The 18567-nt window shown below is 35.2% G+C and overlaps 1 pseudogene; it reads right to left on the reverse strand.

The window, feature by feature from the left end:
• The window catches only part of LOC122021151, a 93926-nt pseudogene that overhangs the window by 2244 nt on the left and 73115 nt on the right, over positions 1-18567 (reverse strand).

Below are 18567 nucleotides of genomic sequence, written 5' to 3' on the forward strand. Positions count from 1 at the left end.
GTCGACAAGGTAAGTCAGGTACGGTCTCTACCTCCTGACTAATTGCTTAATTTGATAAAAATGTTTTCGAAAGATTCTTGTAAATCAGAAACAGAAAATGAAATGTTAAAGAAACATACACAAACTTTAAAAATTTCTGCATGTTCAAAATTCTCTGCTTCGAATTTTAGAAATTATTATAGACTAAAATGAAAATTTAAATATCACAATGAGCAAATTAGAAAAGCAAAAATTTTTCTTGTTAATGCGATAGAAAGGAATCTATTTTGGATTCCAAGATCATGCTTGTTTTTTTTTTTGCAAATTGATTTTTTTTAAACTACAAAATTCCTTTTGAGTTTAATTATTATTCGAAATTAATTTGATTTCATCCATAGAAAAATCTCAACCTTTGAATTTTGTTATTCAAAATTTTCAAGAGTTATCCTTGCTAACTAAGAAAATTTTTCTGAAAAGTTTTTGACTTATTTATCTAAATATATATTTTTTAAAGATTTTTTCTTGAAAATATATTTTCTTTTGTCAAAATGCATGCTCTATACAATTTTAAGGAAATATTTCAAGGTTTCCAAAATTGTTTTAAGGATTTCAATTTCGATCTTTTTCTCTTAGACTTGTGTTTAAAATTGACCAAAGTTTTTAAGTCATTTTAACTTATGAATTCAGAATTTTGCTTGTTAAACGAATTAAAATTTTCGAAAAATTACCCTTATATTTTTTTGAGTACCCCATTTTTTATGTGATCAAAGGGAGAGAAGGGAAGATTAAGTCTAGGGGGAGGCAGCTTAATTTTTTAAATTTTTGCACTTTATTGCAAAATTTATTACTCTTACTTTACGTTGGTTTATCCTAACTTAACTTGGGTTACTCACATCAAAAAGGGGGAGATTGTTGGTACCCCAAGATAGTTTTAATATGATCAAACAAGTTAAGTTAGGTCCTGTTGTGTTTAACCCTGTGTCTAAGTATGCAAGAACTTAGGAGCACAGGACGTCGAGCAAAAGACGCAGCTAGCAAGAAGGACGACACGGAAGAGAGCCGACGGGCTCGGTGCATCTCAGGGACGAAGTGTTGCGGAAGAGTACACCGGCGAACGAAAAGGGAGTGTGCAGTATTTTCGAGGGACGAGAAGTCGGAGCGGAAGATTGCTTGAGGAGCAAAAGACGCAGCTGTCCGAGGGACGAAAAGCTGTGGAAGAGTACGCTGGCGGACGAGAAGGAAGCACGTGGCGATTTTGAGGGACGAGAAGCCAGAGCGCAAACTTGCTCGAGGAGAAGGCCGGAAGTTGGATTCGGGTGAGCCCTATTCCGGATGACCGAAATAACCCAAGCGAGCGGAGCCGGAGCGGAAGACCCGGACTGAAGCAAGCGGAGCCGAAGCTGGAGGCCCGGAGTGAAAGTCAACATAATGTTGACTTTCACCCTTCGAGGCGCCTGGACCAGTCTAGGGTGCCTGGACCTAGTTGGAGCGGTCGGATCCGAACGTCCGGAATCCAAGTTTTATCAATATCGACGTGACCTTTGACCGGCGCGTCGGAGATAAGGTTTTATCCCATTCCAGGCGCCCCGAGTAGGGCTATATAAGCAGCCCTGCTCCCAGAAGCTAAAGACAACAAGAATTACAGAGTAACAACACTTGTGCTTGAGTTTGTCTGAGTTTAGCTTTGTTTTGTTTGCTTTGAATGTTGTAAGAGGCTTCTCCGCCCAAAGGAGATTTTTTGTGCACTTTTTCATCTGCCTTGGATTAACAACCTCCCCGGTTATAACCAAGTAAATCTGCCGAGCCTCATCTTTTTAGTTTCTTTATTATTCTTATATAAGTGTTATTTTAATTAAGTTATAAGTTCGAGAAAAGTTTTTGCTTGATTTGTGCAGGGACTATTCACCCCCTCTAGCCGGCTGCCAAGGGTCCTAACAAATATCTTATATAAGGTGTTAAATGCAGACCCTGGATTGACGTGGAAAATAAAATCAAGGTGAAGTGGAGGTCCAAGTCAAAGAAAGATAGCAATCAAAGGGTCACCCTTGAATAGAGCCCAGCCTCTCGCCTAGTACTAAGGCCCACCAATTCAAGGACAGCCGCCCCAATGACCGGTTGTGCCTGAGGGAGAAAGGCACCACAACCCTTTGTGGGTATCCGACCCTTATTATTCATCTGTGTCAAAAAGAAGACCGGCCTGCCTAGAGGATGGCCGGGAACATATTCGGTCAGGTCTCAATAACCCGACTGGATTTAAATAGCTCGAGATATTACCTCAGTAACCAAGGACCAATCCCTAATTGTAAGGACGACTGACCAAAAGGTTGGTTGGGTCTCTTTGGATTCAGTTCCCCATTCTCCAGACACAAGCAACCCTACGTACGACCGGACGGTCATAGAACCGCTCAGACCTAAGGGACTCGTTTATATTATTTCACTCAGATCTCTAGCATCACACAACATATATTCGAGCGACCCTAAAGAGTATCCGTATAGAAAGCAGTAGCTCCGTTATACATATCGATCTGCCGCTGGATTAAGCGATCGGTCGGCTAAACTTCCGGCCGAGATATATCCTAGGGACAACATTGATAGAGAATCTCAACAACCTGCCAAAGTATCAGCCATTTGTCAAAGAATATTTCTCTACGATGACACAGACCTTTAATGGAATCTTCTTCAAAGATGATTATACTTTCCCTCAGCTGACACATAATGATAGCATATTCCTTCAACCGTCTCATTAAGGGCATTAGTTACAAAAGGGTGCACATGGGTAATGGACGATGCCTCATACGTCTTTTAGGATGTATATATTCCATTGCTCAACAACTTTTGACACCTGACATTCTGTATCATCTCATGATTGCGGAAGTTATAAAGGTAATATATAAATGGAGGGTCCTCTCCAATGGTGAGATATGCACACTCCATACATTTTACTACGCGCATCTTACCACTCGTTTACTGTTCTACTTCTCGCTCGGGCAATACACTGACTTGAGCGTTGGAAGGCTTTCACCAGGGACCCCTTCCCTGGTTTTTGACGCTGATGTTATGTTGGCTCGTTTAAGTGTGTGCATAGAGTTTAGCACACTAGCAGTCCTCGATTCAATCCGAAGGTCTTCGCTTAGTCAACGTTGCAGCTACCTACCCAGCGCACAATCTTCACTTATAGACAAAATCAATATCTATAAGAGATTAACATCAACTTTATTCAGTCATTTTGAGAAATTTAATGTTACGAATGTGACTATGATGAGTTGTATGATCAGTAATAAAATGAAGAGACCAAGAAAGTATAGGCCCGAATAGTGTGGAAGACCTACTATGTTCAACCGAGTCATGCAGTCACATTCTAGATGTTGGCACAATGACGTCTTCCTACTAGAGATAGGTAGGAGTACTTGGAGGATCGACTGTGCACCTTCTGCTATCACGTGCTTGAATCACAGGAGCATCTGTTTTTTGAATGCCTCCCTATTGTGGAGTTTGGAGGAGGATCAGAGACTGGCTACATATGTGACAGAAGATGTCCATATATAAGAGGATGATGTGCGTCTTCGATAGATACTACCGAGGGAGTCAGCTATTGACAAAGGTCCGTCACCTGATTTTATCTTCTATGATTCACTATATTTGGTAAGTGAGGAATAGTAGTTATTTTGGGGAGGGACAATTAGATATTGAGAGGATATTCAAGAGAAGTGTGCAAACACATGTATACCGATCGGATATACTTTGATCTGACGCTGTGTCAGACATAAGTAGCCCCCAAGGATGAGAGGCGGTTGATTATGATGATTGGGATTGCCCAATCCTGGTTGTACACCTTTTTATTTGGATTTAATATATTTTTATTTATCCAAAAAAAAAAGAGTAGTAAAAGGAAGGGTGAGAAAATAGAACCTGGCCAACATTCTCCAATTTATTTTGAACGACGCCCCTGAATATAATGAATATTAGTCAGTATGCACAGTTAGCAATCAAAAGTGCCACAAAATGAATATTGTCAGTTATGCACAGTTAGCAAGCAAAAGTGCCACAAAACTAAGGGAGGGGAGGGGGCATGGGCTTACCAGATTATGTCATCCACAGTGTCATTTGCTAAAAGATAGTATATGTTGACTGATGATACCTGTAACCGGAATGGGACAAGAATATTTAATTGGATTTGAGGTTTGATAGAATTAAGAGTTTCAATATATCAACTGAGTAAATTATTCTGGAAAATTACACCACAAATGGTATTCATGAAAAGAAATACATCCATAGAACCTTGGGAGAGCATTCATGCATACATAGCTATATTAACATAATCTGGTATTTTTGTCTGAGCACAATTAAAAAGAAAGCTAGGAAAGTTTTAATGGATCCACAATTAAATGCCAGCATAGCATATCTTAGAGAAAGAGGCTCTTCTACAAAATCGTTTGTTCAATAATTCACTAATGTTTATCCATGAAAGCACAATGTTAGATACAAGGCAAGAAAAATCAGTGATCCTAAGACTATCATGGAACCATGCTCTTAGATGTTACCCTAATGTTTATCCATTGAAGGTACAATTTTAGATACAAGTCAAGAAAAATAAATGCATGAAACTTAACGTTTTTCCCACTGGTTTAATCTTTATAAAATAATTCATCTATTACCAAATTTCCATAAAAAGCAAGATACAATTTAGTAGAAAAATATATACATAGTTGTTAGCCTAGCAATAAAAGCAGTTCACACTAAAAAATGTATATAACAAAAATCCAAATGTTCCAACTATTAGGGGTTGATTGCATGGTTCATCCATCCATAGGACTATATCAAGAGAGTGTAAACGAGCCAAACCGAGCCAAGCTTGGCTTTGCTCAAGCTTGTTCATTTTCTTATCAAACTTCTTCAAGTTTGCTTATTAGACTTTATCGAGTTCAAGCTTGGTGATTGTAAGAACGAGGAAAACTTTTTCATTTGCTTGGTGATTGCTAAAATCATCTTAGTGCTTGATGATAATAAATAAATAATTATTTCATTGAGAATCAAATTAGGTTTTTATTAGAGGAACATTTAAGATAAAATTCTGTACGGTTTATATTATGTCTCGTTAGAAGAAAAATTAATTGCATACTCCTATCTACATTTATTGCTTGATCATATCTTTATGTTTGCTTGTCCTTTTATACTCTTGTTGTTTATCAAATTGTTCTACCCTATTAAAATTTATTAATGATATTTACAATGGATAATAAAAAATTTAGAGATGCTCAACGATAGTTTTGGAGACACTTCTATAGATACCATTCAATTTATTTCTTTACTACATAGTTGGTTATTTATGCATTTTGATATTTTTGGTGTTTTCTATTTCATTGTGTGCATGAAATCAGTTTGTTAGTGATGTCATGGTTATAATAGAGTCATCGTTTTGGGACAAACATTTTATTCACATTCTTTTAATCATTTAATAAAGTGTTGCATATTCATATTCGTACAACCTGATGTATCCTTCTTAAGTATTATTTACGGTTTTTGATAAAGGATGAATATTATCCAAGTAAAGAGGCTCTCATACAAGGATGGAAGTCTCCGGGTCATGAGAGTACAAGACTCCAAAACATCTTCATTTTAATCACCCAATTTATGATAGCTTCGTCAATGTCAAATTCCTATAGAGAGGAGTGTTTGCATCCAAGAAAGGACAGATGATATCTTTAGGCTAACCAAGAAATATAGCAATAGTTTTAACCATTACCTGACCAATCCTGTGAGCACGATCTTCTGCTTGAATGATCTCACCAGGAGTCCATGGCAACTCCGCAAAAATTACTGTGCTTGCAGCTGTGAGAGTCAAGCCAACGCCTCCAGCTCTAATAGAAAGCTATAAAAGAACATGTACTCAGGTTTTTGTTTGCTATTTATTAACATAAAAAAGTGAAAAAATTAAAACAAAACAGAGACAACCAATCAAACTAAAAAGTAGCCTACAACTGCAGCCTTGATGCTATCCTTCTCTTGAAAGTCAGCAACTAAAGCATGTCTTGATGTAGAAGGTGTACCGCCATCAACCATTATACAACCAACTTTTTTTTTCTGCAATATATTGTTACTTGTTTGTGGTGTTTCGCTGGTGAAGAATCATACTACATAACAAACATAGAAGTTGCTTACAAGAAGAAATTGGTGTATTGCATCAATCATGTGCTGATGGTGGGCAAATATCAAGAACTTGCAATCTGCCTGCAACAAGAACACATATGAAGCAACTTGTTGAAGCCTTGATGTAGAGTATAAAGATAAAACATTTCCATGTATGTTAGAGGCTTATAAAAGCAACAGTCAAACAGTTGTACGCGCCTTAATAATAAGAAATACTACAGCTCTAACAAATGAGGTTATTGAAACTCATAAAAAAGGTATAATGGCATAAAACAATTTAAATATGTGAACATAATTCACATATGATAATTATAATTGAAGTTTCATAAGGTATCACTTGGTACAGACAATACTACCAGCAATAAGGCACAAAAATCCACCAAGTTTCAGATTGCTACTGAGTACTAGGATGAACACTTAGATTGCCTAGTTGTTGGGTCATTGTGCTAATGGCTAAAAGGTTACTAGCGCAGTTTGTATCCCTTTGTAGATTTGAGTTTAAATGTGGCTCCTCAATCTTGTTCCCTGACTATTTACTTTCTAGCCCTCTCAAATTCATCTTCCTAAATCTCACTCATTCTCTAATAATGTTCTCCATTCTTTTGAAGTATCTGATTTTCACCAAAGGCAATGACTGATGCTGTTGATAACTTGATATATGCTGAAGCAGCAATAATTTGTTGATCCCAGGGTTTAAAATCTAGTTCTGTTTCATTTGATACGGATGAAATATTTCGTTCCACTCGCGAACTAGCACAGGCAAGCCTCCGATGCCGGTGCACCTTGAGCCCCCGTGACGCGTCCGGATGCGTCACTATGCCATCTTCAATGCATTCGAAGGCGTCGCGCTAGCCCGACAACGCGGAATAGGTGGGTGAAACAAGGTGGAACAATGGGGGCAATGGTTGTAACTTAGGTTTAATTAATTAAACAGATTAATAATTTTCATCAACTTATTGAGATAATTTAAATAGGCTTAATTAAACCCTAATAAAATTAACCCATTAATTTAATATATATCATTTTTAATTAGATTAAATTTTTTATTTTTAGTTAATATATTTTATATTTTAAAAAAATCCGCTTCTGACGAACTAGTCATAGCCGGTCCCAAGCCCGAATAAAGGAGGAGAGTTTCGTTAGGTTACCGGCCAATGTTAAAACTATGACAAATATTCAATGAATGAATCCACTAAACTATTGTGCTAATGCTAGTTTGTTCCCCGGAAAGAACGCGTTGCTGGATCCAACTGCAACGTCTTGTCAAAGACTGCTACATCTCCAGAACTCGAGTGTAATTCTAAACATACAAGAGTACGCATTGCAAGGTCCGACTGTAACATATTGGCAAGGACAATTATATACTTGGATATAGTGTTAATAGGCAAGAGTTATTACACCATAGGTTGGATAAGAACAAATATGATAGGTAGACTAATAATCTAAGATTTGAAACATGGAACATAGGAACCCTCACTAGTATTTTGAGTGTACAATGATAATCAATGGAGATAGTAAATACAATGATTAGGAGAAAAATTAGTATTTTATGTGTACAAGAGAGAAAATGGGTAGGCGAAAAGGCAAAGATGATAAAAAAACTCGGATTTTAAGTTATGGTACACTAGAAAGAGTAAAACAAGAAATGGAGTGAATATTAGTGTAGATAGTTCGTTACTGGATGAAGTTGTAGAAATAGTTAGAAAATGAGATAGAAATATAACCCATAAGATAATAATGGTGAAAGAAATTAGGAATATAGTTAGCATACATAGATCGCAAGTAGGATTAGATGAAGCTACCAAATCAAGATTTTGGGACGACTTAGATAAAATATTACAAAACATTCCGCCAAATGACATGATTTTAATAGGAGGTGATCTAAATGAGCATGTCGGAGGCATATGGGTGTGGAACGAGAAATGAGGAAGAGAAAACTATATTAGATTTTGCGCTAGCATATGACCTTGTATTAGATAATACGTTTTTTAAGAAAAGAGAAAACACTTAGTTACATTCAAAAGTGGAAATAATAAATCGTAAATTAACTTTCTTATAGTTAGGAAAAAAGATAAAAAGAAGATTTGTAAAGATTGCAAGGTCATTTATAGAGAAATCTTAACTACCCAACATATGTTAGTAGCGTTGAATATACGTCTCAAACATAATATCAATGGAAAGAAAATATATATGACTTTTAAAATTAAGTGGTGGAAGTTAAAGGATGAGAAGCAAAATATATTTAAAGAGAATGTAAAAATACAAACATTAGGTGAAATATACGGTGACTCTAATACGACGTAGGATAAGATGGTCTTAAAATTGAAAATAACAGCTAAGAGTGTACTCAGTGAGTCAAAGGGATATGCACCACTAAGTAAGGAATCTTAGTGGTGGATGTGAAAGTACAAGAAAAAGTGAAGAAAAAACGAATAGCTTATAAGGAATTATATATTTGTAAGAACGAGGAAAACTTAAAAAAATATACAATAGCTAAGAAAAAAACTACGAGAATAATGAATGAAGCAAAGAATGAAATTTTTGAATGATTATATTAAAAATTGGATTAAAATAAGGGGAAAAAGATATTTATAGAATAGTTAAAGTGAAAGAAAAGAAGATAAGGGATCTTATCCAAATAAAATGTATTAAAGATGAATGTAATAGGGTACTAGTAGATGATGGAGAAATAAAAGAAGAGATATTTTCATCAACTTTTTAATGAAGGTTTAGGTGACCAAGCATAAAGGTATTTAGCCTTATATAATATTCTCAGCATGTTACCGGCCGATCGAAGGTCGAGCGAGCATCCACGTGCTTGTATATGCTCGGCCAGGCAAAGCCCGCCCGAGCATAAAAGCATTTAGCCTTATATAATATTCTCCGCATGTCACCGGCCGACCAAAGGCTGAGCGAGCACCCACGTGTCCATAAACGCTCAGCCGGGCAAAGCTCGCCCGAGTGTAAAGGAATTTAGCCTTACATAATATTATCAGCATGTGACCGGCCAACCGAAGGCCGAGCGAGTACCCGTGTGCTCATATACGCTCGACCGAGCAAAGCCCGCCCAAGCATAAAGGCATTTAGCCTTATATAATATTTTCAACATGTTACCGGTCGACCGAAGGCCGAGTGAGCACCCACATGCCCATACATGCTCGGCCGGGCAAAACCCGCCCGAGAGTAAAGGTAGTTAGCCTTATATAAGATTCTCAACACGTTACCAGCCGACTAAAGATTGAAGCGAGCACCCATGTGCTCATATATGCTCGGCCGAGCAAGCCCGCCCGAGCGTAAGGATACTTAGCCTTATACACGATTCTTAACATGTTACTGGTCGAGTAGAGCCCGACTGCGCATAAAAGTCACTCATCCTTATAGTACAATCTTGGACGAAACATGCTTAATAGAAGGTATTTCTAATATACGACCGACTTGAACGACTGGTCGAGACATATTCAATAGCAGGTATTCCAAGTATGCGGCCGGCTAGAACGACCAGCCGAGACATATTCAACAACAGGTATTCCTAATATACGGCCGGCTAGAACGACCGGCCGAGACATATTCAGCAGGGGGTATTCTTCATAACATATGCAGTCAGCTCAAGCGACTAAAACATGGCAGCCTAGCAAAATTGGCGGGAAACATCTTCTAAAAGCTTCTTCAGTTATAATGATGTGTCCCATAAGTCCTAAATGACAAAAGAGATACATCTGGAGTACAAAAAAGATTCCTTAAACATATTATTGCACGAAGCCTAAAGATGACTTCATCTCTTAACAAACTCTAACAAACCGGGGACCACTTCACGGCTACGGAGGTCACGTGAGATAGTATAAAAAAGGGGGATCCTCTTTGTTGGTAAGGTACGCAAGTTCTAGCATCTAAACACTGTTTCACTTCAGTTACTATTTTTCTTCCTTTCTTCCACCTTTGAGAGAGAAACTGACTTGAGCGTCGAAGAGCCTAGCCAGGGATCCCCACCCCGGTCTTAGGTCGCTAACGCTTTGGTGCTGTGCGTAGGGTCAGGGAGAGCTTCTTCCATATCTTCAGAAGGTTATCTTCAGCAAGGAGCATCGTTCATCGAAGCCAGCGCACGTCTTCGCAGATTTCAGACAGGATCAATAGGTAAGGTTAAGTTGGTAGCAATTAATTTGATTATGGTGCGGGACTAGGTAAGTTTGTGTTGGATAGCGATTTAATTAAGGTATTCTTAATTTTAGATAAATTATTATTCTATGATTTAAGTTAATAATAATGATGTGATTTAGTCAATAACAATGTTATTAGGTAAGGTTAAAGTGCTGATTGATTGTTAATATGTTATTATTAAGGTGATGTATAACAATAATATAGTAAAAATTATAGTTTTACATATTAGGTGATTAATGCATTTTTGGAATGTGTTATGTCCATTAAAAGATTATAATGATAATGTATATTACTATTAACCAAAAAAAATACCATATCAACTATAAAATAAAATCCCTTTTTTTATTCAATGCACAAACTGAGTGAAAAAATATATTTAGTAAAAACCATCTTTGCAAAGTCCTGATGATTACCTCAATCACTGTTCCCAGATAGTCAAGAACAGCAGGAACTTTAGCTTCAGCTGAATCATTGTAGATCTGAAGTAAAATTGCAAATTATCCCAAGGTCAAATATTTTTTCCCACATAAAAGACCAAATTACAAATTAGATAAAGGAGAGAAGCATACATGTCCGCACATCGGTAAAATTATACAACCAATCAAGAACATGAAAGTTGCCATCTTCTATATGTTTTATGTGAACATATCAAGAAATCATAAACAAGACTCCTAGTAGCTATTAAATTCCAACATATCACTAGATATGGAAAAACTAAAAAGCCTCCTGTTTAAAAATTTTCAACAATAAAAACCAGAGATAATGCATGCTTCTTGTTCAGGAAATAAACAAAGCTAGCAAAAGGACCTTAACATGCTTGAATAATTCACCTACCCATATTCCTTCTTATCTTCGTGGGGATCACGGTTAGGATATAAGACAAACTTCAACAATGGTGACAACCAGGGAGAGTAATTCGCGGGCCAAAGGGAGGGCACAAATGCCACATGTGAATATGTTGTGGTGCCAACCAAAGGACAAAAAGTCAACCAACAAATATGCGGGATCTTTACCTTAGGCCGAGAGCAACATGAAAGCTAACATGAGGGATGGCTCATGTGCATGGTCCATCAAGCAGAGAGGAGAAGCTCTGATGAGCAACAAGAGAGGCATCGGGCGAGGCTAACATAGCTAAATAAATGGTCACATGTGGGTTCAACTGTATGTGCGGTCACAATAGTGGCTGGAACGTTATAAATGAATCGCACGAGTTCTGATTTTATGCTAGGATGGGGACAAATTATGTGGAATGGGGCAAGACAACGTTGTGGTTGTTAGCGAACATGAAGAAAGGGAAGGTTGGCACAAGCCTAGAATTAACAAAGAGGAGAATGACAACGTAGCAGTTTCATAGCTTGGTTCTAACAGAGATGGAAGAACGAGACAACATGAGGTTGTGAAGTAGCATTGCACCTAGAGAAGATGTGGATCAGCAAATAACAATCGGGAGAGGGACTCAAGATACTTGTTAGGATTCAATGAAGTCTTGATCGTTTGACATTAATTTAGCAATCTATTTATTTAAAACTTTTTATTCAATTTACCAAAGAGCTTATAAATATATATTTTTTTAAATCTTCCATATTGCTTGATTAGCTTTTCTATATCAAAGATTTTAGAGTGTTTGATTTTGAGATCCCTCAATTTAGCATCTACATCTCCCATAGTGGTGATATTTGCTTTTATAATTGTTGATCATTGTTAATCGTAAAATAAAGTTACATAACCTAGAACACAATAAGTGATATTATTATTTTATTAATTTGATGATTCTTAAAAAGTTCATATAATATGTAACCACTTTAGTGGCAGGGTAACTGTTAATATCTAATTATTTGCATTAAAGAATATGATTAATAGTATCAATAGTTGAATACTAATATTATATTATTTGATATAATGTTACTGATTAAGTCATCAGTATTAAATAAAAATTTATAATATTATAATAATTAATAATTATATTAAATTTTTAAATAAGTATCTATTAGGACACGTGAATAATTATTTGCATTAAAGAATATGATTAATAGTATCAATAGTTTAATACTAATATTATATTATTTGATATAATGTTACTGATTAAGTCATCAGTATTAAATAAAAATTTATAATATTATAATAATTAATAATTATATTAATTTTTTAAATAAGTATCTATTAGGACACGTGAATAATTATTAAACATATAAATATAATGTTATGAAAATATTTATAACAATGGGGCAAATACATATATGTATATCCTCATAGAAATTAAAAAACAAATGTTCCATTATAAAAAAAAAAGGTAGATCCGCTACCTTAGCGGCCCCCCTAGTGCCGGCCCACAAATGTTCCATTATAAAACTCAATGTAACATATATAGCCTTCTAAAATTATAAATCTATTTCAAATAACATTAGTTTAAACTAAACACAGGTAATATTGTTTGGTTACAATTCTATACATAAAATGTACTTAACATAATCTTGATGATTATGCAATTGTCTTTTTTTTTCTCGCAGCCATTAACTTGCTTTTCTTATTTTATCATTTTTATTGGATTTCAATGTCATTCCAAATATCAAATAAATATGCATCAAAAGAAATTAATGAAAATGTTGATAAGTGATTAAATTCAATTCACTTCATATAATGTTTATAAGGATTGTCAATTATAATTCTTAAGTTACTATTTTAGGAGAGATAAACTGTTTGATGGCATATATGCAAGATTTTAAGTTTTGGAATGATAAACATTACAAATAAAATTTTGAAGTGGCAACTATGCAAAATGTTAAATTTGCAAGACAATATAAGCAATTTCCATTATAATAACATTTTAAGAAAATATAGAAAATTTCTTTTGCTACTATGGCCAAGATTTAAAATCTTGACCCATGCCAAGATTTGGGCTCTCGACCGAAACGATACAGTTTCGGTATCTTATCGTATCATATCAATATTGTTTCGATATATATATAAATAAGTTGTATATTTATTTAGTGTAACTTGACCGTATAAAACTTCTAATAAAAATATGTATTTCATATGCTTAGAAAGTAAGAACTTAAAAGTAGAGAGCTAAGTATATTAATACTGGTGGTTTCAAATCTCAAATCAAATTAATTCTTAGAAAAAATTATTATTATCTATAATAATTACATAAATTAATCCTAATTTATATATAACAATTATATAAATTATTTAATTATTAATTTATATAATATATATTTATATAATTATAGTTTATAAATATTATAAATAATATATATTAAATATTATAGTTTATATATATTGCATTCTAAAATCAAATTTATTTGAAATAATTATATATATTTTTATTTTTTAACAATTAAATTTTTAAAAATTATTTATAAAATTTTAATCTATTTTTAATTTATAAAAAAATAAAATTTGATTTTAAAATTATTTTAAATTATATAACTATATTTTTTTTACTTTATTTTTTATATTTTAAATAAAAATTATAAAATTATATATTATAATTATATTTATTAATTAATAGTTTATTTAATTAATTTTTAATTTATATAATATATAATTATAATTTATATAATAATTAATTAGAAATTAGAAATTCTATATATAATTTAATGATTTAATAAAATCTAACGTTTTCTCTCATCGCGATTTCGCTTCTTCACCACCGCTCTCATCGCGATTCCACTTCTTCCTCGCCACTTCTCCACCTCGCCAGCCACCACCACCTCGTTGTTGCCTCACCGTCACCGTCTCATTGTCGTCGCCTCGCCCGAAACCCTAATCTTTCGCCGATGCTTCCTTTCGGGTAAGTTTCCAACCTTATTCCTTCTTCCTTCTTCCTTCTGTTGCGCTCGCGTGACGCACGCAAAATTATTGCACATGCTGTGTTAGTGCTGGTGTTAGAACAGTAAAAACTATCCATTTCGGGCTACACGGCTGGAGATTTCATTCCTTGACTATGACTAATGCTATTAAACAACAACAATTGTACCTTTATCCCACTAAATAGGGTAGACTATAAAGATCTTTTCACGTCATTAGGCTCGATCTCCTACTATATTTTTATCTACATTTAAATGATTTTATTATATTTTATCATTACTAATCAATTCTTCTTTGGTCTCTCTTCCTTAAACTCTAAACTAGGTTTATTGGATCGTTTTATTTTAAAGTAATTTATTTTAATTTTCATTATAAGGATCAATTATCACGTATAGAGATAAATAGAGCTATACCGTGGCAGCAAAGAACAAATGAAATTAATTATAACATAATTCAGACCTTAACTTCCACTATTGTGTTAAGCAACCTGTAAATGTTATGCATTTACAAAACTTAAGGATATATTTGAAATATTAGTAGACCAACAGAAATGCATTTAAGTTATGTAGGACAATCACTCGCACCTTGTTGATAAGATTCCTTTGCATAAACTTGAGTGACCTAATCTTCACAGGGGAATTACAAGCCTCAATGTTCATTTTCACCATCTCCAACTGAAAAAAAAAAAGTAACATGAAAACTTCGATTGCAAACTTTAAAGATAAAATAGTATGTGGCCATACTTCCTTAAAAATTGGATAAAAGAAGCTTTCTGTGTTTCATTCAACAACACGAAGGAAATAGTAGAAGAAAAAAATTCTTTTAGAAACACTTATAACATTATGTAAAAGCTATGTTGCATGAAGGTTGGCTAACTAATATTGAAAACAATGAAGGCAGAGAACTAGAATCAAGGATTTCTAACAAATTAGTATACTTCGAATAGATGAGTGTAGCTTGCACCAGTATTATAATCAATCTGCCTAGTGATCAAGTGGTCATTTAGACATTTAATAAGAAACAAGTCAAGCTTCAAAACTTTCTCATTACATTTTTTTAACAAAAAAATAATTAAGCAATGTTGGTCATTGGCAATGCTACAACGGTCAACAACCAGCTGTAGGCGTTGCTCCGGTCGGCACTATTAACCCATCTAAGAAAAAAACAGAAAGCTTCCCCCTATAAGGCAGCCTCAATATTAACCACGCTACATGATTTAGACTGGTCGCCAAATCACAATTCCAGCAGGGTCCACTATCCAGCAAAATCTCATCCAACAACCTTACTACACTCCTCCGAGGCTGATGTCCCTGGTCCCACTGTCATATACGACTCCTTGATTCTTAATCCCAGTATGAATCCTTCAGATTTCAAGTTGACTTTTAAGATGTTCTTCCTCTTCCAGTGACCAGCAGAATCATCCAGATAACACATCACGATAGATTCTCATCTCTACCAATGTTGCGAGTGGTACTACCCAACTCTACTCAATACAAGTAGCACTATTCTGGCATACGACATGAAATTTCACACGTCACCTTATTCTGTGTTTTGATCAAGGAATAAAATAAGAAATTTAAGTTGCAAGATACTTCCTGTGACTTAAAGTATTCTAATTGTTGTTTCACTCAGGGTTTGAATTGTCGAGTCGTGTTGCCCGAAACCGCCGAAATAACCGTTCCAGTGCGGAAGCGAAACCGGCACCGTACGCAAATAAATTTCGTGTGTGTCATCTAGCACGATTGATGATCGTGGGGTGCCTCCATGCCGCTAGAAGCGTCCCACGATGCTTCCGGCGGCGCTAGAAACACCGTGGGGCGCCTCTGCCTGCGCTGGAAGCGTTGTGCGACGCCTTCGCAGGCGTCGGAGTGTCGCGCGACACCTCCACGAGCGTCGAAAGCGTCGTATGATGTCTCTGCCGGCGCTGGAAGCGTCGCGCGAGCGCTGCTCGCAGGCGCTGCGTAATCGTGTGTTACTAAAGAAAAAAGATTTAATTAATTGAAACAATTTCCGACTGAGAAGTGATATTTTGAATAGGCTTTCATAACCCTAATTAAATTATCTCTAAAAATATATTTAAAGTTAAAAACTTTTTTAAAATTATTAATTAATATTATAAAAAATCTTTTTTATTATTTTAAATTTTACTTAAAAATTCTAATAAATCATATTTATATTTTGATAATTTATTATTATTATTTTATATTTTTTTACTATTTAATTGATATTTTGATATTTTTTTTACTATTTTAAATATATAAGATTTAAATTAATAATTAGTTAAATGAATAAACAATTAATTTATATAATTATGGTGTATTACTTTTAATTTGAGTTATTAATACATCTTTAAAGAAAACTATATTTAATTATTTTTCTAGCCATATGAAATTGTTCAAAGAACTTATATAAAATTAATATACACCTTATTTTTAAATTATACACAATTAACATATTTATCTAATAATTACTATATATAAATAAAAAATATCAAAAATGTATCAACACGACACGATACGATGCCGAAACCATATCGTTCCAGTCCGAAACCAAAATCTCGGCACAGGTCAAGATTTTAAACCTCAGTTTCACTTATATAACATAGCTACATTATACTAGTCATTAATATGATGCAACTAAAAGTCACAACTAAGAAAGTTTAGAATGTCAATGATAAAGACAACTAAGCATATATGAAATATAAGCATGTGGCTAACAGGAATACCTTACGAAGGAGTATTCGTATTTGTCTAATATCACTCTCATTCAAATCCAGAAAGACCTGTAAACATCAAAAAATTTATAACAGAAAAAAAAACATCAATCAAGAAATTAAATAGAACAATATTTCTCAAGATCAAGTTTAGCAATATGAAATTTAAAACTAAAAAAAACTCAAACTAAAATAATCTTCATTGGCAGTTGAAACAGAGATTGTTGAGAGAGAACAAACAATTGTTAAGACTTAAGATATATGACTTGCTATTTTCCCAAAATTTTATTGAAATACATTTTCTGGGTCATATGATTTGGCTTAGCTGAAAAAGATGTTTCTTATATAGAAATATGACATAGAAAGCATTGCCTAAAGCAGTAAAATCTCAAACTGTGGTGATGACATTGGCAAAAAAAATAATTTTACCTGTTTATCAACACACGAGAAACTCCAAAACTTCTGGACCCTAAGTGGACAAGAAGACTTAGTGGTTGCCTTTGTTGTGAGAAGCTTTGAGCCTCCAAATTGCTCATCCTTAATCGACATATTCCACAATAATCTTTGAATTATTCATCACAATAAGTCTCAAATGTTATTCCCGGGTAGCTTCTGGAGTATGCAAACTGATCGTCGAGGCTAGTGTTCGACACTATCTCCGTAAACGATATTGCTCCGCTACGGTGCTTAACGGATTGTTGCAATTCGTTCCCAAGATACAACGACGACGAACGTCTCGGAATCGTAGCACTCCGACTTCCGAGACCAGCGAACCTTCTAGTAGACTTCTTGGACTCTTGAATGCACAAGATGAGATGAATGCTTGAGGAAGAGAAGAGAGGATTGAGTCAATATTCCATCATCTGGAGGGTTCTATTTATAATGAAAGAAGAGGTTGAGTGTCCTTTGGGTGAGTGGATGTGTTCCTTGGGCTGGATCGATCTAGATCATCCATTCTGAAGGGTTGTAACCCTTCACCAAGCCCACTTCAATCTCATCCATCAAATCTGAGGAGTTGTGACCCTCAGATCCCGCCTATTGTCATCGGCCATCGGATCTGGATCCATTGATTCGATGCTTCAGATCAAGTCTCATCCCAAGCCGTCAGATCGTTACTCTTTGCGATCCAACGCTCTAGATCGCATCACAAGCGATCCATCATACCTATTTGATCAACGGTAGCCATCCATTCCCTAAGTCAACTGTCCAGGATGCCGCATAGGTGCTGCCACGTCAGGTACGAGCCTGACACGTCACCCGAGTGCCACGTAGGCACTGTGATGTCACCTGGAGCATAAATTTAAGCTCCTCAATGCTCCTCGCGTGCGTAAGTGCAAGTGCAAAGTGCGCCTCAAAGCGCCCATTGCCGTGGCGGGTGGCGGGCTCACAGGTGAGAGCACTTGCTCGCCCTGGGCTAAGGGAGCACCTGTCCTTTTATTTTTTTGTTGACTCCATTAACACATCTTCATTAATAAGTAGAGAATACACATCGAGAATTTCCGATGTGGGAATATTCTCCTATGCACTTTATTAATGAATAATAAATGTTATTTTAGGCCGACTTTAAACATTAATTTTTCATTCACCCTTAATCGGTTTTGAGCAAATTAATAGTCTAAATCTATCTACGCGAATCGTAGATTTCAATTTTGAAGTCAATTACGACTTTCAACAATTGATGGCTTCTTTCCTCAAAATCGTTTTGGTCCATTTAAGGCCCCAATATCCAACAATCCCCCACATGAATGGAAATTAATGTAATG

The sequence above is a fragment of the Zingiber officinale genome, chromosome 9A (genome assembly GCF_018446385.1).
Source record: "Zingiber officinale cultivar Zhangliang chromosome 9A, Zo_v1.1, whole genome shotgun sequence".
NCBI classification, from domain to species: Eukaryota; Viridiplantae; Streptophyta; class Magnoliopsida; order Zingiberales; family Zingiberaceae; genus Zingiber; species Zingiber officinale.